Source organism: Stenella coeruleoalba (assembly GCF_951394435.1).
Source record: "Stenella coeruleoalba genome assembly, chromosome: X".
Classification (NCBI taxonomy): Eukaryota; Metazoa; Chordata; class Mammalia; order Artiodactyla; family Delphinidae; genus Stenella; species Stenella coeruleoalba.
The window spans coordinates 34,949,789-34,970,811 of record NC_137152.1 but is presented as its reverse complement, the minus strand read 5'-3'; the positions used below and the strand labels follow the sequence as shown (position 1 = coordinate 34,970,811).

The 21,023-nt window shown below is 36.8% G+C and overlaps 1 protein-coding gene across 4 annotated transcripts in view; it reads right to left on the bottom strand.

The window, feature by feature from the left end:
• The window catches only part of KDM6A (lysine demethylase 6A), a 209,086-nt gene that overhangs the window by 106,363 nt on the left and 81,700 nt on the right, over positions 1-21,023 (bottom strand). The gene's annotated exons all lie outside the window — the stretch shown is intronic.

Below are 21,023 nucleotides of genomic sequence, written 5' to 3'. Positions count from 1 at the left end.
GGCCGGGGGGGATGGTTTCGGGATGATTCAAGAGCATTACATTTATTGTGCACTTCATTTCTATTACTATTGCACTGTAATATATAATAAAATAATTATACAACTCACCATAATGCAGAATCAGTGGGAGCCCTGAGCTTGTTGTCACTTGTCACTCACTGATAGGCCTTTGATATGAGTCTGCAAGCAATTGATTTATTATGGTCTCTATGCAGTCAAACCTCTCTGCTAATGATAATCTGTATTTGCTGCCGCTCCCCAGCGCTAGCATCACTGCCTCAGCTCCACCTCAGATCATCAGGCATTAGATTCTCATAAGGAGCGCGCAATCTAGATCCCTTGCATGTGCAGTTTACTGTAGAGTTCGGGCTCCTATGAGAATCTAATGCTGCCGCTGACCTGAGAGGAGGCGGAGCTCAGGCAATAATGGGAGTGATGAGGAGTGGCGGTAAATATAGATGAAACTTCGCTCACTTGCCCACCGCTCACCTCCTGCTGTGCGGCCCAGTTCCTAACAGGCTACAACCGGACTGGGACCACGTGGCCCGGGGGTTGGAGACCCCTGCCTTAAAGAAAAGGGTTGTTGCCCTCTGCTTCCTCTTCCTCTGACCAGCTCCTTGGAATGTAGAACCAACTCCAAGGCATCAGATAAAGAAAACTCAAGAAAGAAAAAATATAGACCAATTTGAATTATGAACAAGGATGCAAAGATGCTACATATTAGCAACCCCAATCCAGAAATAACTAACAACGATAAAAACTTATTGTCAATTTGAACTTACTTCAGAAATACAAGATTGATTTAAGGAGAAAAAAATATAAAATTACCTCAATGGATGCAGGAAAAGTATTTGCATACAAAAGAAAAATGCTGACTTTTAAACTGAAAATTTTTAAAGTTGGTTGTCATTAGAGTAAGGAAGTTCCTTTCTATTCTTAGTTTGCTATTTACAAAAAAAGAACTTAAAGTAATCATGTTTAATGGTAAAACATTTAAAACGTTCCCTTTAAGAAGGGAAATAAACAAGACAAATGTACTATACCACCTCTTTCAATCCATACTGTGCTGTCATCCTAGTTATTGCAGTAGCAGGAGCAAAGATCACAAAAATTAAGAAACAAAGTTACCATTAATTACAAAGGTAGGATAGTCTACATAGAAAATCCAAAGTAACATAGTCAAATTAGCCAAGTTAGTAAAAGTTAGTGAAGTTCTCAGTAAATTTAAAGCATATAAAAACCAACTGTAGTTCTATATTCCAGCAAAGAGATAAAAATGAAATTAAAATGACATTTATAACAGCAATAAAACTAGAAGATCTAAAATACATTATTTTATAATATGCATAAGAACTTTATATGGAAATACCATAAAACTTTATTGAATGAAAGACAATGACAGTTTTTCTTTTTTAAACTGTACAAAGTTAATACAATTCCAATCAATCCCTGGAAGCCATTGTGTTTTATTTATTTAATTTTATGGCTCTGATTTCCAGCACTACAGAATTTGACTAGATATTGAACAAATATTAAGACAAATCTAAGACTCCAGATCTGTGCTAACTGTTGCAAACCCACTTTACCATCTATCTGGCCCTTGCCTTCCTTTTCCCCACTTTGAGGCCTCTAACAATTACCCCAGGGTCTAAAACAGGGGGCCACAAACTATGGCCAGTCAAAATTTTTTCTTCAAGTCCCAGGAGCTAAAAAATTATTCTTATATTTTATGATGGTTACACTGTAAATGATTAGCTAAGTACCTACATAATAGATAATTTTGCCTCTTGGCCCACAAGGCCTAAAATATTTACTTTTTCACCCTTTCGAAAAAGTATTTGGACCTCTGCTCTAGACCAAGAACTTGGGAGAGTTCCCTGAACACCTACTGTACTTTCTTTCATGTGCTGGCTGACTCAGTTCTCTTCTTTAAAAGGCTTTCCACGTCTCCTACCTGGAAAACTCCCATTAATCCTTCCCTCCAGTCTCAACTGTTCTGTGGAGCTTCTCTAATTCCCACTCAGATTTTCCCATACTCCTTACACAAAGAGACGTACTTCTGCCTCACTCCTGAACACCTCTAATATATCACTTCCAAAAGCTTATGCTTGTTTGTGCCTCCCTCACCCAGAATATGGGCAACTTGAGAGCAGAACTATCTTACTTATCCCTGTATTGCCAACAAAGCCCTTGTCAATGACAGTAAAAGCCAGTTAGTGACCGACATAAATAGTGTAACAGAAGTCATGGATAGGTCAGAAGATGAGTGCAGGTTCCACTAGTTCATCCACCAATTTGTGCAGACCTGAATGCAGTCTAGCCCATAAAGTAAAAGAAATTAAATAATGATTTCTAGGATGTGGTCTGCTTGTAAAATTGTAAAACTTCTAAAGAAACTAACCCTTGTGGACAAAAAGATGTTACCTGTCATTCCAGTAAACAAGGAATGTTGCCAACCATCAAGCCATCAGCTGCTGCTCCCCCCCACCACACACACACACTCACCAAGGTGCACCTTCAAGTGAATTCAGGATGGAGAAAAACCAGGATACTGGCCCTTGATAGTCAAGATGCATATCAAAGAAATTTCAATGAGCCCAGACTCTTGCATCTTCCCATACACAGAAAAGCACTAAAATCATTATGTTTGACTACATTTTTTTCCCCCCAGCAAAAACTCTTATATATCCTGGCTCTTCTCTTACCTCTTTGGAACAGTTCCTCTGAGCTATATGAGAGGCTGTTTCCCGGGTTACAGTCCTCAGTAAGGTCCCTGAATTAAACATAATTCTCAACTTTCAGGTTGTGTTTTTGTTTTTTCAGTTGACATCCTTATTCTCAAATATACTGCTTTTTAACTTTTCGTATATATTCTTTAAAAGATCTCACTCTCTTTCTCTGCCTTTCTGGGCAAAAAAGTTTTGTTTTGGTTTTTTTCCAGGTTAATTTAAGCTTTAAACTTGTTGAAATATTAATTACAGTTCTGCCTTCCATAAAGTTCTAAATATTTTCACGTTATAAAGCACTTCAATATTGATATATTTAAATACTCAATGTATTTTTAAACTCAAAACATGAATCTGAACTGGGAAAACCGTGAGTTTTTCCATTATAACAATTCTCTCCCCAAAATCTCTCCCCTACCCAACATTAATCCCTAATCCCACATCAGTACTACATTAACAAAAAAATAAAACCATATGGTAGCTAAATGGAAAAAAGAAAACCTTACTACTCAGCCCCAATTAGGAAAGAAGGCCAGCACAATTTTCAGAGCTGGTAAGAAATGCAGCATTACAATTTTCTAACATGTATTGAATCAAGGACTAAAATAGACCTTCTTGGTGAATGTACTTTAAGGACAAGAATTGTTTATAATTAGCATACCAAAAACACATGCAAAGTAATCTCTACAAGCTTTGAGTTCCTGAAACACTCCATCTTTTTCAGCAGTAATATTATAAAGCTCCATGATATTTTATATACACATACAAAGATATATGTAAATTTGCTCTTCAATATTTTTTCACTGTCCCAAATTAAATTTTAACCCAATTCTCTCAAAGCCATTGTAAAAGCAAGATGTTTTTTTAAGATAATGAACTAATTTAAAGGGGTTTTGTTAATCAGAAGAACTGTACCCACAAATATTTTAATGAATCAATATACCCCCCAAAATTACACATAATGCACAATTAACAGGCAAATAATATTTTATACTGAAAAAGGTTGCTCTCCATCTTTCCACAACATTTAATCAATGGTTCTTTTAGACAAGCATACTACCATAACTCAAACCTTTTCTTTCTTTTCTTAAATACAAGTGGGGAAAAAAGAAGAAAAAAGTCAGTTTTATTTATTTAAAAGTTCACAATCATAAATGAATATATACAGAAATTGTTTAGTAAAGTACACATGATAAAAATCATCAGAGGGCTTCCCTGGTGGCGCAGTGGTTGAGAGTCCGCCTGCCGATGCAGGGGACACGGGTTTGTGCCTCGGTCTGGGAAGATCCCACATACCGCGGAGCGGCTGGGCCTGTGAGCCATGGCCGCTTAGCCTGTGCGTCCGGAGCCTGTGCTCCGCAACGGGAGAGGCCACAACAGTGAGAGGCCCGCATACCACAAAAAAAAAAAAAAAAAAATCATCAGGAAGCACCAGCACTTCTTCATATTTTAACGTTTATCTCCTTACAGTCTTCTACTTATATAATGAAATACATAGCAGCATTAACAGTGTACATACAATTTTTTATTCCTACCTTCCTACTTTATACCATAAACCATAACAGCAATTTTTAAACCTTCCTGACTCATGAATGAGTTTAGGTTTTGTTATAGTTGTTGAAGGGGATCAGGACAGGATACCCCTAGATGTGCTGGTTTAACCTAAGAATTATTTTGAGCTGGAGGCATTTGAGTTCCTGAAATCCCTTATATATGCTAAAAGCAGAGCCTCCCAAAATAATAAAACTGTCATATACCCCTCCCGGTAGAAACTCTAACAGACATTATCATAATACATCATATCTCCCATCTATTCTCTTAAGGGCCTACTTATCTTTCCAAAAAGTTATTTGTTTTCCTTTAAGTGCCCTTTCTTGCTCTTCTCATCACCTACTAAGTTGGTATATAGCCTCAAATTCTAACCACCCCTTTGAGTTACTCATCACTGAGTTCTACTGAATGAATATGCATTGCATGTGTAAACAAACTGTTTTTTCCCTCCTGTTAATCTGTTTTAAGTATAATTCACAGGACCCAGCCAGGAGAGGTTCAATTAAGAACTGATTTCTCATCAGGAAGTATGGAAGCAAGAAGACACCAGAATTTCACTTAAAAAAAAAAAAAAACACTAGACTTATCCTGGTTATCATTTTGAAACATACAGAAATATCGAATCACTATGTTGCAGAACAGGAACTAACACAGTGCTGTAGGTCAATTATACTTCAAAAATAAACAAACACAAAGGAAGCAAGAATACACAATAGGGAAAAGACAATCTCTTCAATAAGTGGTGCTGGGAAAACTGGACAGCTACATGTAAAAGAATGAAAGTAGGACATTTTCTCACACCATATACAAAAATAAACTCAAATGGATTTAAAACCTGAATGTAAGACTGTAAAACCATAAAACTGGAAGAAAACACAGGCAGAACACTCTTTGACATAAATCATGGCAATATTTTTTTGGATATGTTTCTTAAGGCAAAGGAAACAAAAACAAAAATGAATAAATGAGACCTAATTAAACTTAAAAGCTTTTGCACAGCAAAGGAAACCATCGGCAAAACAAAAAGGACAATTCACCAAATGGGAGAAAATATTTGCAAATGATATGACCAATAACAGGTTAATATCCAAAATATATATAAACAGCTCATACAAATTAAATATTTTTTTAAAATCTGACTTTAAAATGGGCAGAAGATCTGAATACACATTTTTCCAAAGAAGACATACAGATGGCCAAACAGGCACATGAAAAGATGCTAATCGTTGGAGAAATGCAAATCAAAACCACAATGAGATATCACCTCATACCCGTCAGAATGGCTATCATCAAAAAGAACACAAATAACAAATGTTGGCAAGGATGTGGAGAAAAAGGAACCCTTGTACACTGTTGGTGGGAATGTAAACTGGTACAGCCACTGTGGGAAACAATATGGAGGTTCCTCGAAAAACTAAAAATAAAACTACCATATGATCCAGCAATCCCACTCCTGGGTATATATCTGAAGAAAACAAAAACACTAATTTGAAAAGATACATATACCCCAATGTTCATGGCAGCATTATGTACAATAGCCAAGATATGGAATCAACCTCAGTGTCCATCAGCAGACAAATGGATAAAGAAGATGTGGTACATATATACAATAGAATAAATACATATCAACATGGATGGACCTGGAAGGTATTGTGCTTAGTGAAATAAGACAGAGAAAAACAGATACTGTATGTTATTACTTATATGTGGAATCTAAAAAAATAAAACAAACAAATGAATATAACAAAACAAACACAGATTCACAAATATAGAGAACAAACTGGTGGTTACCAGAGGGGAGAGGGAAGGAGGGTGGGGCAAGATAGGGGTAGGGGATCAAGAGATACAAACTACTATGTATAAACTAAATAAGCTACAAGGATATATTGTACACCACAGGGAATATAGCCAATATTTTACAATAACTTTTTAAAAAAGCAAGCCAACCCATAATTCTCTATCAAGAAAAAATGCCCTTTAAAATTAAGTCAAAAAATATTTTCAGATAAAAGAAATTCATCTCCGCCATACCTTTACCATAAGAAATGCTAAACAAAGTTCTTTGGCCAAAAAGAAAATGACAGTACATGGTAACAATTCATACAAAGTAATGAAGAGCATCAGAAATGGTAACAATATGGGTAAATAAAATTACTATTACACTGTAATATATGGGCCTGTTCAAAGCAAAATAACATCACCTTGCGTAGATCTAATACACGTAACAGCTATTACGTAAAGGACATGAGTGGGTACGATGTGGACCTATATAACTGCAAACTTTCTACATTTTATGTGAATTGGTATAATACTGAGACTTGACTGTGAAAAATTAAAGGGTTTATACACTATAATCCCTAGAGTCACCACTGAACAAATAATGAAAAGAAGAATAGGTGAAAAGGTCAATAGGAAAAGTAAAGTAAAATTGTAAAACAGATTGAAATATAAAGGGGGGGAGTGGTATGGAGAACATAAGACCAAGAAATTAAGGGAATAAACATAAAAGGAAAGATCAAATGAAAGACACAAACCCAATCATACCAATGATTTCATTAACTATCAGTGGCTAAACAGCACAAGTAAAAAACAGAGACTTTCAGATTGGATAAAAAAGCAAGACCCATTTAACAAGCTACCTATAAAAGTATTATAAATATAAAGATGCCAAAAGGTTGAAAAGAAAAGGATATCTCGGGCTTCCCTGGTGGCACAGTGGTTGAGAGTCCGCCTGCCGATGCAGGGGATGCGGGTTCGTGCCCCAGTCCAGAAGGATCCCACATGCCGCAGAGCGTCTAGGCCCGTGAGCCATGGCCGCTGAGCCTGCGCATCCGGAGCCTGTGCTCCGCAACGGGAGAGGCCACAACAGTGAGAGGCCCGCGTACCGCAAAAAAAAAAAGAAAAAAGAAAAAAAAGAAACGGATATCTCACAGAAATAACAAGCCTAAGAAGAAAGGAATAGCTAAATTAAAATCAGATAAAACACATGTCAAAACAAAAGGAATTACTAAAGGTAAAAAACAGTATTTCTTTATGACAAAAGGGTCAGTTCATCAGGTAAAAATAACAGTAACAAATGTGTGTGTACCTAATAAGAGAGTTTCAAAATATATTAAAGAACAAAAGGGCAAAATTAAGAAAGACAATTCTACCATCACAAGAAGAGATAATAACCTGTCAGCAAATGACAAGGACAAAAAAAATTGTTTAAGAAAAATACCTTCAAATATCTTTAACTGTTATTTATACCACAATACAACCAACAAATGCAAATCATGTGCTTCTTTTCAAGTGCTGACCCAATAAAGTCTCAATACATTCTGAAAGAATGAAATCATAGAGTATGTTATATAAATGAAACAAAAATTACTAACTATGAGATAGCTAAAATAACCCAAGTATTTTGAAATTATACAATATATATATAAATAACCATGGGTAAGAAAGTGGAAGTGAAGTAGAAAATGCTTTCAAATGAATGACAATGAAAATTAAAAATATAAAATTTGTGAGATACAGCTATATCAATACTAAGAAAAATGCATACTTTGAAACACTTGAATTAGAGAAAAAAGGTAGAAAATCGATGATCTAAGCTTCCATCTTAGGAAATAAGAAAATTAAACACAAAGTAAGCAGAAGCAAATAATAAAGACAATCAGGAATCAATGAAATAGGGATTGGATGAAATGTAAAACAGGAAAACAATACTGAAGAAAAAAACTACAAAACAAAAATTTGACTTTTTGCAAACATCAATAAAATTGGTAACCATCCAGCCAGCCTGACCAAGAAAAGAAGAGAAGACCAAATTACCAATATCAGGAATGAAAGACAATATACAGATTCTATAGTTATTTAAAGGAAATTAGGGTTATGACAGAAAAAATAGTAAATGTGAAATTTTATGAAAGAGACAAACTCCTTGAAAGACAAAATAAAACTGAAACAAGAAGTAACAGAAAACCTGAATAGACCTGTACATATTAGAGGAATTCAAATTGTAGTTAAAAACTATTCACAAAGAAACTCTAGGTCCAGCTGACTTTACTGATAAATTCTATTCAACACTGGAAGAAGAAATAATACCAACCCTATACATACACTCAGAAATAGAGAGGAGAGAACAATTCCCCACTCTTTTCATGAGGCCAGATTTATCCTGATGGAAAAAAATCAGAAGTTGTAAGAAGAAAATTAGAGTAATATCATTTATGAACAAAGATGCAAAAATGCTCAACAAATTATTACTACAATGAAGCCAACAACATATAAAAATGATAACAGATCTAACAGGGGTTTATCCAAGGAACAGCTTTAAAAAAAAAAAAGAATCAAGCAATGTACCTAACTGTATAACACATTAAGAAAGAAAATCCATAGACTCTCAATACAGGAAGGAATAATTACTTGACAAGTTCCATACCTATTCATTATAAATGAAAACAGGAACAACAAAAAAAAAGAAATCTCAAAGTAAAACTAGTAACAGAAGGAAACTTCTTCAATCTGAATCTGTAAAAACTCTACAGTTAACATCGTATTCAAGGGTGAAAACTGAATGTTTTCCCCCAAAGACCAGGAACAACACAAGGATGTTCCCTTCTATTCAACACTATACTAGAGGTCCTTGCCAATCCAACAAGGCAAGAAAAAGATTAAGTAGTAACCACAGATTAGAAAAGAAAAATTGTATTTATCTGCAAGCAGCATGATAACGTACATAGAAAATCCTCTGAAATCTAGACCAAAGCTACCAGACCTAATAATTTATCAAGATAGCAGGATGCTAGGTAAATGTACAATAATCTTTTCTGCTCCTATACAATAGCAACAATAATTGGAAATAAAATTTTACGACGACTCCAATCACAACAGCATCAAAGAGTAAACTAGAGATAAACTTAACAAGGAAAAATGTGCGATGGAAACAATAAAACATTGCTGAAGAAAATTAAAGAAGACCTAAATAAATGGTGAGATATACCATGTTTGTGGACAAACAAATGCATTATTTTTAAAAAGAGATATTCTCCCCAAATTGGTCAATGCATACAATGCAGTCCCAATCAAAATCCTAGCAGGAGAAATTGGCAAATTGCTTCTAAACTGTATATAGAAAAGCAAACGACCTAGAAAAAAACAAAATTTTGAAAAAGAACACAGAAAACTTACACTGCTTGATTTCAAGACTAAAGTAGCAAAACAGTATGCTACTGGCTTTAAAATAGACATATAGGAGACCTTCAAGATGGCAGAGGAGTAAGACGTGTATATCACTTTCGTCTCCACAAATACATCAGAAATACAACTACATGTGGAACAACTCCTACAGAACACCTACTGAACGCTGGCAGAAGACCTCAGACTTCCCAAAAGGCAAGAAACTCACCACGTACCTGGGTAGGGCAAAAGAAAAAACAGAGACAAAAGAATAGGGACAGGACCCGCACCTCTGGGAGGGAGCTGTGAAGGAGGAAAAGTTTCCACACACTAGGAAGCCCCTTCACTGGTGGAGATGGGGGGAAACTTCGGAGCCTCGGAGGAGAGCACAGCAACAGGGGTGCGGAGGGCAAAGCGGAGAGATTCCCGAACAGAGGATCGGTGCTGACCAGCACTCACCAGCCCGAGAGGCTACTCTGCTCACCCGCCGGGACGGGCAGGGGCTAGGAGCTGAGGCTCGGGCTTCACAGGTCAGATACCAGGGAGAGGACTGCGGTTGGCTGCATGAACACTGCCGGAAGCGGGTTAGTGTGCCACAGCTAGCCGGGAGGGGGTCCTGGAAAAACTCTGGACCTGCCTAAGAGGCAAGAGACCAATGTTTCAGGGTGTGCAAGGAGAGGGGATTCAGAGCACTGCCTAAATGAGCTCCAGAGACGGGCGTGAGCCACAGCTATCAGCACAGACCCCAGAGACGGGCAAGTAACGGTAAGGCACCTGCTGCAGCCACCAATAAGCCTGTGTGCAAGCACAGGTTACTATCCACACCTCCCCTCCCGGGAGCCTGTGCAGCCCTCCACTGCCAGGGTCCTGTGATCCAGGGACAACTTCCCCAGGAGAAAAAACGCCGCGCCTCAGGCTGCTGCAATGTCAGTCCGGCCTCTGCCGCGGCAGGCTCCATCCGCATTGCATACCCTTCCCTCCCCCTCGGCCTGAGTGAGCCATAGCACCCTATTCAGCTGCTACTTTAACCCCGTCCTGAGTGAAGAACAGACGCCCTCAGGCGACCTACACGTAGAGGCGGGGCCAAATCCAAAGCTGAACCCCAGGAGCTGTACTAACAAAGAAGAGAAAGGGAAATTTCTCCCAGCAGCCTCAGGAGCAGCGGATTAAATCTCCACAATCAACTTGATATATCCTGCATCTGTGGAACACCTGAATAGACAATGAATCATCCCAAAATTGAGGCGGTAGACTTTGGGAGCAACTGTAGACTTGGGGTTTGCTTTCTGCATCTAATTTGTTTCCGGTTTTATGTTTATCTTAGTTTAGTATTTAGAGTTTATTATCATTGGTATATTTGTTTATTGATTTGGTTGCTCTCTTCCTTTTTTATATATATATATTTTTTTCTTTTTCTCTTTTTGTTAGTGTGTATGTGCGTGCTTCTTTGTGTGACTTTGTCTGTACAGCTTTGCTTTTACCATCTGTCCTAGGGTTCTGTCTGTCCGTTTTTCTTTTTATTATTTTTTTAGTATAGTTTTTAGCACTTGCTATCATTGGTGGATTTCTTTTTTGGTTTGGCTGCTCTCTTCTTTTTTATTACTTTTTAATTTTTTTATTTTTAATAATTTTCCTTCCCTCTCTCCCTCCCTTCCTTCCTTTTTCTCTCCCTTTTCTTCTGGGCCATGTGGCTGATACGGTCTTGGTGCTCCAGCCGGGTGTCAGGCCTCTGCCTCTGAGGTGGGAGAGCCGAGTTCAGGACAATGGTCCAACAGAGACCTCCAGGCTGCACATGAAATATCAAATGGCGAAACTGCTCCCAGAGATCTCCATCGCAACGCTAAGACCCAGCTCCACTCAACGACCAGCAAGCTACAGTGCTAGACACCCTACGGCCAAACAACTAGCAAGACAGGAACACAACCTCATCCATGAGCAGAGATGCTGCCTAAAATTAAAATAATAAGGTCACAGACACTCAAAAACACACCACCAGACATGGTTCTGCCCACCAGAAAGACAAGATCCAACCTAATCCACCAGAACACAGGCACGAATGCCCTCCACCAGGAAGCCTACACAACCCAGTGAATCATCCTTAGCCACTGGGGGCAGACACCAAAAACAACGGGAACTACGAACCTGCAGCCTGTGAAAAGGAGACCCCAAACACAGTAAGTTAAGCAAAATGAAAAGACAGAGAAACACACAGTAGACGAAGGAGCAACGCAGAAACCCACAATACCAAACAAATGAAGAGGAAATAGGCAGTCTACCTGAAAAAGAATTCAGAGTAATGATAGTAAAGATGATCCAAAATCTTGGAAACAGAACAGAGAAAATACAGGAAACATTTAACAAGGACCTAGAAGAACAGAGCAAACAAACAATGATGAACAGCACAATAAATAAAATTAAAAATTCTACAGAAGGGATCAATAGCAGAAGAACTGAGGAAGAAGAACAGGTAAGTCACCTGTAAGATAAAACAGTGGAAATAACTACCACAGAGCACAATAAAGTAAAAAGCATGAGAAGAACGGAGGACAGCCTCAGAGACCCCTGGGACCACAGTAAATGCACTAACATTCGAGTTACAGGGATCCCAGAAGAAGAAGAGGAAAAGAAAGGGACTGAGAAAATATTTCAAGAGATTATAGTTGAAAACTTCCCTAATATGGGAAAGAAAACAGTTAATCAAATCCAGGCAGCACAGAGAGTCCATACAGGACAAATACAAGGAGAAACACGCCAAGACACATATTAATCACACTATGAAAATTTAAGTACAAAGAAAAAATATTAAAAGCAGAAAAGGAAAAACAACAAATAACATACAAGGGAATCTCCATAAGGTTAACAGCTGATCTTTCAGCAGAAACTCTGCAAGCCAGAAGGGAGTGGCAGGACATACTTAAAGTGATGAAAGGGAAAAACCTACAACCAAGATTACTCTACCCAGCAAGGATCTCATTCAGATTCAACGGAGAAATTAAAACCTTTACAGACAAGCAAAAGCTAAGAGAAGTCAGCACCACCAAACCAGCTTTACAACAAATGCTAAAAGAACGTCTCTAGGCAGGAAACACAAGAGCAGGAAAAGACCTACAATAACAAACCCAAACAATTAAGAAAATGGTACCAGGAACACACATATCGATAACTACCTTAAATGTAAATGGATTACATGCTCAAACCAAAAACACAGACTGGCCGAATGGATACAAAAACAAGACCCATACATATGCTGTCTACAAGAGATCCACTTCAGACCTAAGAACACACAGAGACTGCAACAGAGGGGACGAAAAAAGATATTCCATGCAAATGGAAATCAAAAGAAAGCCGGAGTAGCAATTCTCATATCAGACAAAATATACTATAAAATAAAGACTTTTACAAGAGACAAAGAAGGAAACTACATAATGACCAAGGGATCAATCCAAGAAGATATAACAATTGTAAATATTTATGCACCCAACATAGGAGCACTTCAATACATAAGGCAAATCCTAACAGCCATTAAAGGGGAAATCGACAGCAACACAATCACGGTAGGCGACTTAAAGCTTTAAAACAAGCTTTAAATGGAATTAATTGATATTTATAGGACATTCTATCCAAAAACAACAGAATACACTTTCAAGTGCTCATGCAACATTCTCTAGGACACATCATATCCTGGATCACAAATGAAGCCTTGGTAAATTTAAGAAAACTAAAAACACATCAAGTATCTTTTCCAACGACAACACTACGAAACTAGATATCAATTACAGGAAAAAGTCTGTAAAAAATACAAACACATGGAGGCTAAACAATACACCACTAAATAACCAAGAGATCACTGAGGAAATCAAAAAGTGCCTAGAAACAAATGACAATGAAAACACAACGACACAAAACCAATGGGATGCAGAAAAAGCAGTTCTAAGAGGGAAGGTTATAGCAATACAATCCTACCTCAAGAAACAAGAAACATTTCAAATAAACAACCTAACCTTACACCTAGAGCAATTACAGAAAGAAGAACAAAATAAACCCCAACGTTACCAGAAGGAAAGAAATCATAAAGATCATACCAGAAATAAATGAAAAAGAAATGAAGGAAACAATAGCAAAGATCAATAAAACTAAAAGCTGGTTCTTTGAGAAGATAAACAAAATAGATAAACCATTAGCCAGACTCAATAAGAAAAAAAGGGAGAGGACTCTAATCAATAGAATTAGAAATGAAAAAGGAGAAGTAAAAACTGACACTGCAGAATACAAAGGATCATGAGAGATTACTAAAAGCAACTCTATGCCAATAAACTGGACAACCTGGAAGAAATGGACAAAGTCTTTGAAAAGCACAACCTCCCAAGACTGAAACAGGAAGAAACAGAAAATATAAACAGACCAATCACAAGCACTGAAATTGAGACTGTGATTAAAAATCTTCCAACAAACAAAAGCCCAGGACCAGACGGCTTCACAGGCGAATTCTATCAAACATTTTGAGAAGAGCTAACACCTATCCTTCTCAAACTCCTCCAAACTACAGCAGAGGGAGGAACATTCCCAAACTCATTCTACGAGGCCACCATCACCCTGATACCAAAACCAGACAAAGATGTCACAAAGAAAGAAAACTACAGGCCAATATCACTGATGAACACAGATGCAAAAATTCTCAACAAAATAATACAAACAGAATCCAACAGCACATTAAAAGGATCATACACCATGGTCAAGTAGGGTTTACCCCAGGAATGCAAGGATTCAATGTACGCAAATCAATCAATGTGATAAACCATATTAACAAACTGAAGGAGAAAAACCATATGATCGTCTCAATCAATGCAGAAAAAGCTTTTGACAAAATTCAATACCCATTTATGATAAAAACCCTACAGAAAGTAGGCATAGAGGGAACTTACCTCAACATAATAAAGGCCATATATGACAAACCCACAGCCAACCTCATTCTCAATGGTGAAAAACTGAAACCATTTCCTCTAAGATCAGGAACAAGACAAGGTTGTCCATTCTCACCACTATTATTCAACATAGTTTTGGAAGTTTAAGCCACAGCAATTAGAGAAGAGAAAGAAATACAAGGAATCTAAATCAGAAAAGAAGAAGTAAAACTGTCACTCTTTGTAGATGACATGATACTATACATAGAGAATCCTAAAGATGCCACCAGAAAAGTACAAGAGCTAATCAACGAATGTGGTAAAGTACCAGGATACAAAATTCATGCACAGAAATCTCTTGCATTCCTATACACTAATGATGAAAAATCTGAAAGAGAAATTAAGGAAACATGCCCATTTACCACTGCAACAAAAAGAATAAAATATCTAGGAATAAACCTACCTAAGGAGACAAAAGACCTGTATGCACAGAACTATAACACACTGATGAAAGAAATTAAAAATGATACAAACAGATAGAGAGATATACCATGTTCTTAGATTGGAAGAATCAACATTGTGAAAATGACTATACTACCCAAAGCAATGTACAGATTCAATGCAATCCCTATCAAACTACGAATGGCATTTTTCACAGAACTAGAACAAAAAAATTCACAATTTGTATGGAAACACAAAAGACCCCGAAGAGCCAAAGTGATCTTGAGAAAGAAAAAGAGCTGAAGGAATCAGGCTCCCGGCCTTCAGACTATACTACAAAGCTACAGTAATGAACAGTATGGTAGTGGCAGAAAAACAGAAAGATAGCTCAATGGAACAGGATAGAAAGACCAGAGATACACCCACACACATATGGTCACCTCATCTTTGATCAAGGAGGTAAGAATATACAATGGAGAAAAGACAGCCTCTTCAGTAAGTGGTGCTCGGAAAACTGGACAGCTACATGTAAAAGAATGAAATTAGAACACTCTCTAACACCATACACACAAACACACAAAAAAAAACTCAAAATGGATTAAAGACGTAGTGTAAGGCCAGACACTATAAAACTCTTAGAGGAAAACATAGGCAGAACACTATGACATAAATCACAGCAAGATCCTTTTTGACCCATCTCCTAGAGAAATGGAAATAAAAACAAAAGTAAACAAACGGGACCTAAGGAAACTTAAAAGCTTTTGCAGAGCAAAAGAAACCATAAACAAGATGAAAAGACAACCCTCAGGGGCTTCCCTGGTGGTACAGCGGTTGAGAGTCCGCCTGCGGATGCAGGGGACGCGGGTTCATGCCCCGGGCCGGGAAGATTCCACATGCCACGGAGCGGCTGGGCCTGCACCTCCGGAGCCTGTGCTCTGCAACGGGAGAGGCCACAACAGTGAGAGGCCCATGTACCGCAAAAAAAAAAAAAAAAAAAAAAAAAGAAAAAGAAAGAAAAGACAATCCTCAGAATGGGAGAATATATTTGCAAATGAAGCAACTGACAAAGGATTAATCTCCAAAATTTACAAGCAGCTCATGCAGCTCAATATCAAAAAAACAAACAACCCAATCCAAAAATGGGCAGAAGACCTAAATAGACATTTGTTCAAAGAAGATATACAGATTGCCAACAAACACATGAAAGGATGCTCAACATCACTCATCATTAGAGAAATGCAAATTAAAACTACAATGAGGTATCACCTCACACCAGTCAGAATGGCCATCATCAAAATATCTACAAACAATAAATGCTGGAGAGGGTGTGGAGAAAAGGAAACACTCTTGCACTGTTGGTGGGAATGTAAACTGATACAGCCACTGTGGTGAACAGTATGGAGGTTCCTTAAAAAACTACAAATAGAACTACCATACGACCCAGCCTACCCACTACTGGGCATATACCCTGAGAAAAACATAATTCAAAACGAGTCATGTACCAAAATGTTCATTGCAGCTCTATTTACAATAGCCAGAACATGGAAGCAACCTAAGTGTCCATCAACAGATGAATGGATAAAGAAGATGTGGCACATATATACAATGGAATATTACTCATCCATAAAAAGAAACGAAATTGAGTTATTTGTAGTGAGGTGGATGGACCCAGAGACTGTCATACAGAGTGAAGTAAGTCAGAAAGAGAAAAACAAATACCATATGCTAACACATATATATGGAATCTTAAAAATTAAAAAGAAGAGAAGGTTCTGAAGAACCTATGGGCAGGACAGGAATAAAGATGCAGACATAGAGAATGGACTTGAGGACACGGGGAAGGGGAAGGGGGAAGGGTAAGCTGGGACGAAGTGAGAGAGTAGCATGGACATATATACACTACCAAATGTAAAATAGATAGCTAGTGGGAAGCAGCCACATAGCACAGGGAGATCAGCTTGGTGCTTTGTGACCACCTAGAAGGGTGGGATAGCGAGGGTGGGAGGGAGATGCGAGAGGGAGGAGATATGGGGATATATGTATATGCATAGCTGATTCACTTTGTTTTAAAGCAGAAACTAAGAGACCATTGTAAAGCAATTATACTCCAATAAAGATGTTAAGAAAAGAAAAAGGAAAAAAAAGAAAGAAAAAATAGACATATAGAACATAACGTAACAGGGAATATAACAGAGGATCTAGCAATAGACACAAAACTAAATTGTCAACTGATTTTTATCTAAGAGGAAATAAACAGTAAATCAAATTTGAAAGGACAGTCTTTCCAATGAATGATGCTAGAACAACTGGATATGTGTTCAAGGGGTGGGGAAGAACACTGATGCTCATCTCACATCATGAACAACCTGAAATGTATCATAAACCAAAATTTAAGAAATGTGATTATAGAACTCCTGGGGAAAAAAAGCTGAGGAAATGTTTATGATCTTCAGGTAGGCAAAGAGTTCTTAGCAGAACACAAAAACCACAAGGTATAAAAGAAAAAAATTATTAAATGGACTTCATCAAAATTATAAATATTTGCTCGTAAAAAGGCACAAGTAAGAAAACAAAAAGCAAACCACAGACTGTGAAAAAGTATTTGCAAAACATATCTGACAAAGGGAATATGCAAAGAGCCCATGCAACTCAATTAATAATACACAAAAAGAAGTTAAAAATCAGCAAAAGATGTGAACAGATAATAACAAAAGGTACATGAAAGGCCAATAGCACATAGAAGATGCTCAACATCACTATCATTGGGGAAACCAGATAAAACCAAAATGAAAACCCACTACTTACTTACTAGAATGGCTAAAGTTAAAAAGATTGAAAGTACCGAGTGATATCCAAGATGTAGAACAATTGAGAATCTCATATATTGCTAGTAAGAATGTGAAGTGGTACAGCCACTTTGTAAAAGTTTGGCCGTTAACTCTACAACTGCAATGTGACCCAGCATTTCCAAATCCTAGGTATATATACCAAGAGAAGTGAAAACCTATGTCTACACAAAAACAAATAATGTTCACTGCACTTCATTCATGCTTATCAAAAGCTGGACACAACCCTAATGTTTGTCAACTAATAAATGGGAAAATTAATTGTGGTATAATCATTCTATTAGATACTACATAACAATGAAAAGGAACACAATACTGATACACACAAGAACATGGATGAATCTCAAAAACAGTATGCTAAATTAAAACAAAAAAATACATGCTATTTGAATCCAGGTGTGTGACATTCTAGGAACGGCAAAATTAGAGACTCCAGAAAGCATATACACAGATAACTGGTTGCCTGGGACCAGGGGTCAAGAATGGGAATCAACTGTAAAGGGGGACAATGGAACACTTTCAGTGATAGAAACATTCTATATCTTAATTGCAGTAATGATTACACAACCCCATATAAATTGCCGAAATGCAGCAAATTTGAACACTTAAAATAATGTAAATGATACTTCAAAAAAGCCGGAGAGAAAAATCATCAGCTATTTTTGTGGAATTAATTAGTTTATTTGGAAAAACAAGCAACAAAGAAAGGACAGCCAGGGAAACCCTAGAAACAAGAACAATGGGGAAAGGGTGCCACAGCACTACCGTATACATACTGTATATGTAGTGTAAACCTATTCCAAAACCTCTGTAAGTAAAATAGTATAGCATTAATTCATGAACAGACTAATGAAACAGACCACAGAAAATATAAGTAGACAAAACTTCATATGAAAATTTAGCATACAACTAAGGCAACATCTCAAATTAGTACGGAAAAAATGAAATTTTTTAACAATATATTATGTTGGGATAATTAGCCATAGGCAAAGAATAAACTTAGATGTTCCTCACACTATAAATCAGGGATAAATCCCAAATGGATCAGAGATTTAAATTAAAAACTAAAACCATTTAAGTACTAAAAGAAAATGTGGATGAATTTCTCTAACACCTGGGAGTGAGGAAAAAACTATCCTATGATTCAACATGCAGGTGCAATTTAGAAAAAGACTGATAAATTTGACTAGATAGAAATAACTTCTGCATGGACAAAAACAAACACACAAAAGCAAAATAAAACAATAAATGAAAACTGCAATTTTTATCACAAATAAAGGATAAATATAGATCATACATAAAATATGGCTATACAAAACAGAAAGAAAACAATGGCCCAACTGAAGAGAAATGAACAAATATTTCAAAGAAAAGGAAACACAAATAGTCTTTAAACTTCAATTAAAAATTCAATTAAGAAAATGCAAGTTAAAAACAAGACACCATTTCTCACCTATCAGATTTCACAAAAAGCCTGCTGACATAAACTTTCTTGGTTAAGACCAAGGGGAAACAAGAGCTCCCAAAGGAGTGGTTCACACCACTAGACCCAGCAATCCCAATTATCAAGGAATCTATACCAAAGAGAATCTATACCAAAGAACACTAACAAAAAGACACTTTTACTATTTACTGCAGTACTACCTGTACTGAAGCAACTGATTGAATAAACAATGGAAGAAATCACCATGACACTGGATTAGGCAAAGATTTCTTAGCTACAAAACCAAAAGCCCAAGCAATGAAAGAAACAGTTGAGAAATTGGATGTCATCAAAATTTTTAATTTTTGCACTTCAAACTATACTATCAAGAAAATGAAAATATAAGCCACAGACTTTGAGAAAATATTTGCAAATTATATATCCGATAAGGGGTTGTATCCGGAATGTATAAAGAACTCTTACAACACACCAATTTTTTTTTTTTTAAGTTTTCGGCCGCGCCACGCAGCCATGTGGGATCTTAGTTCCCAGATCAGAGATCAAACCCATGCACCCTTCATTGGAAGCGTGGAGTCTTAAACACTGAACCGCCAGGGCAGTCCCAACACAGTAATTTTTTAAAAAACAAATTTAAAAATCAGCAAAGGTTTACAGAGGCATTTCACCAAAGAATATACACAAATAGCTAATGTGGTCATTAAACAGTGCTCAACATCAGTCTTTAGGAAAATGCAAATAAAAACTGTAATAATGAGGATATGGAGAAACTGTTACCCTCATACACTGCTGGTGAGAATGTAAAATGTTACAGCCACCCTGGAAAACAATTTTGGCAGTTACTCAAAATGTTAAACATAGATTTACTTTACAACCTGGCAATTCCACCCCTGGTTATTTACCGAAGAGAACTGAAACTATATATGTCCACACAAAAACTTGTATACAGATGTTCACAGGAGCATTATTCACAATAGCCAAAAAGTAGAGACAACTAAAATGCTCAACTGATGAATGGATATATAAAATATGGTAAAACCACACAATGGAATATTATTAGATAATAAAAAGGAATAAAGTATTAATACATGCTACACATGGATCAACCTTAAAAATATATGCTTAGTGAAAGAAGTCAGTCACAAAAGACTACATATTATATGATTCAATTTATATGAAATATCCAGAAAATACAAATACACAGAGACAGAAAGTAGATTAGTACTCGCCAGGGGTTGGGCATGAGGTTTCATTACGGTGAGATAGACATGTCCTAAAGTAAGACTTTGGTTATGGTTGCACAACTCTGGAAATTTACTAAAAGTCACTGAATGGCATAAAGAAGTTGAATTTTATGGTATTTAATTACACTTCAATAAGCTTTAAAAAGAAGAAAAGATAAGCCATAGACTAGAAAAGATATTTTCAATATATTTTTTAAATTACCAAAATATACTGTTAAAACTTCTACATATCAAAAAGAAATATAAATTAGGCAATAGAAAGAATAAAATCCACCTTAAAAATCTGAAATGGCAATTCAGATAAAGAAATCCCACTGGGTCAGTAAACTTATACTTCAAAGTAAACATGATGTGAAAGATTAACCTGTCCAGGTAACTTTATGCACTGCTCAAACTAAGAAAATAGATGATTCATTGCTGTGCACAGTTCTTCATTTAGGTACTGGTCTTTTAAAAAATGGTTAGGTTCAGCTGCCCTCAGAGCTCCAATTATAGACAGACTATACCAATAAAGATTTTCATTTATGCCTTCCCTTTTCAGCCTGATACAGCCATCTTCAGACTTCTTTTATTCCTAGGTACCAACTTAAGACAACTGAAGAATCATTTTGTTGCCATTTGATTTTAATGGCTTTAACTTTCACACTTTGGATCGTCTTTGGCCAACAAACTGTGTCAGAATAATCTAATTCTTTTAACAAAATACAAGT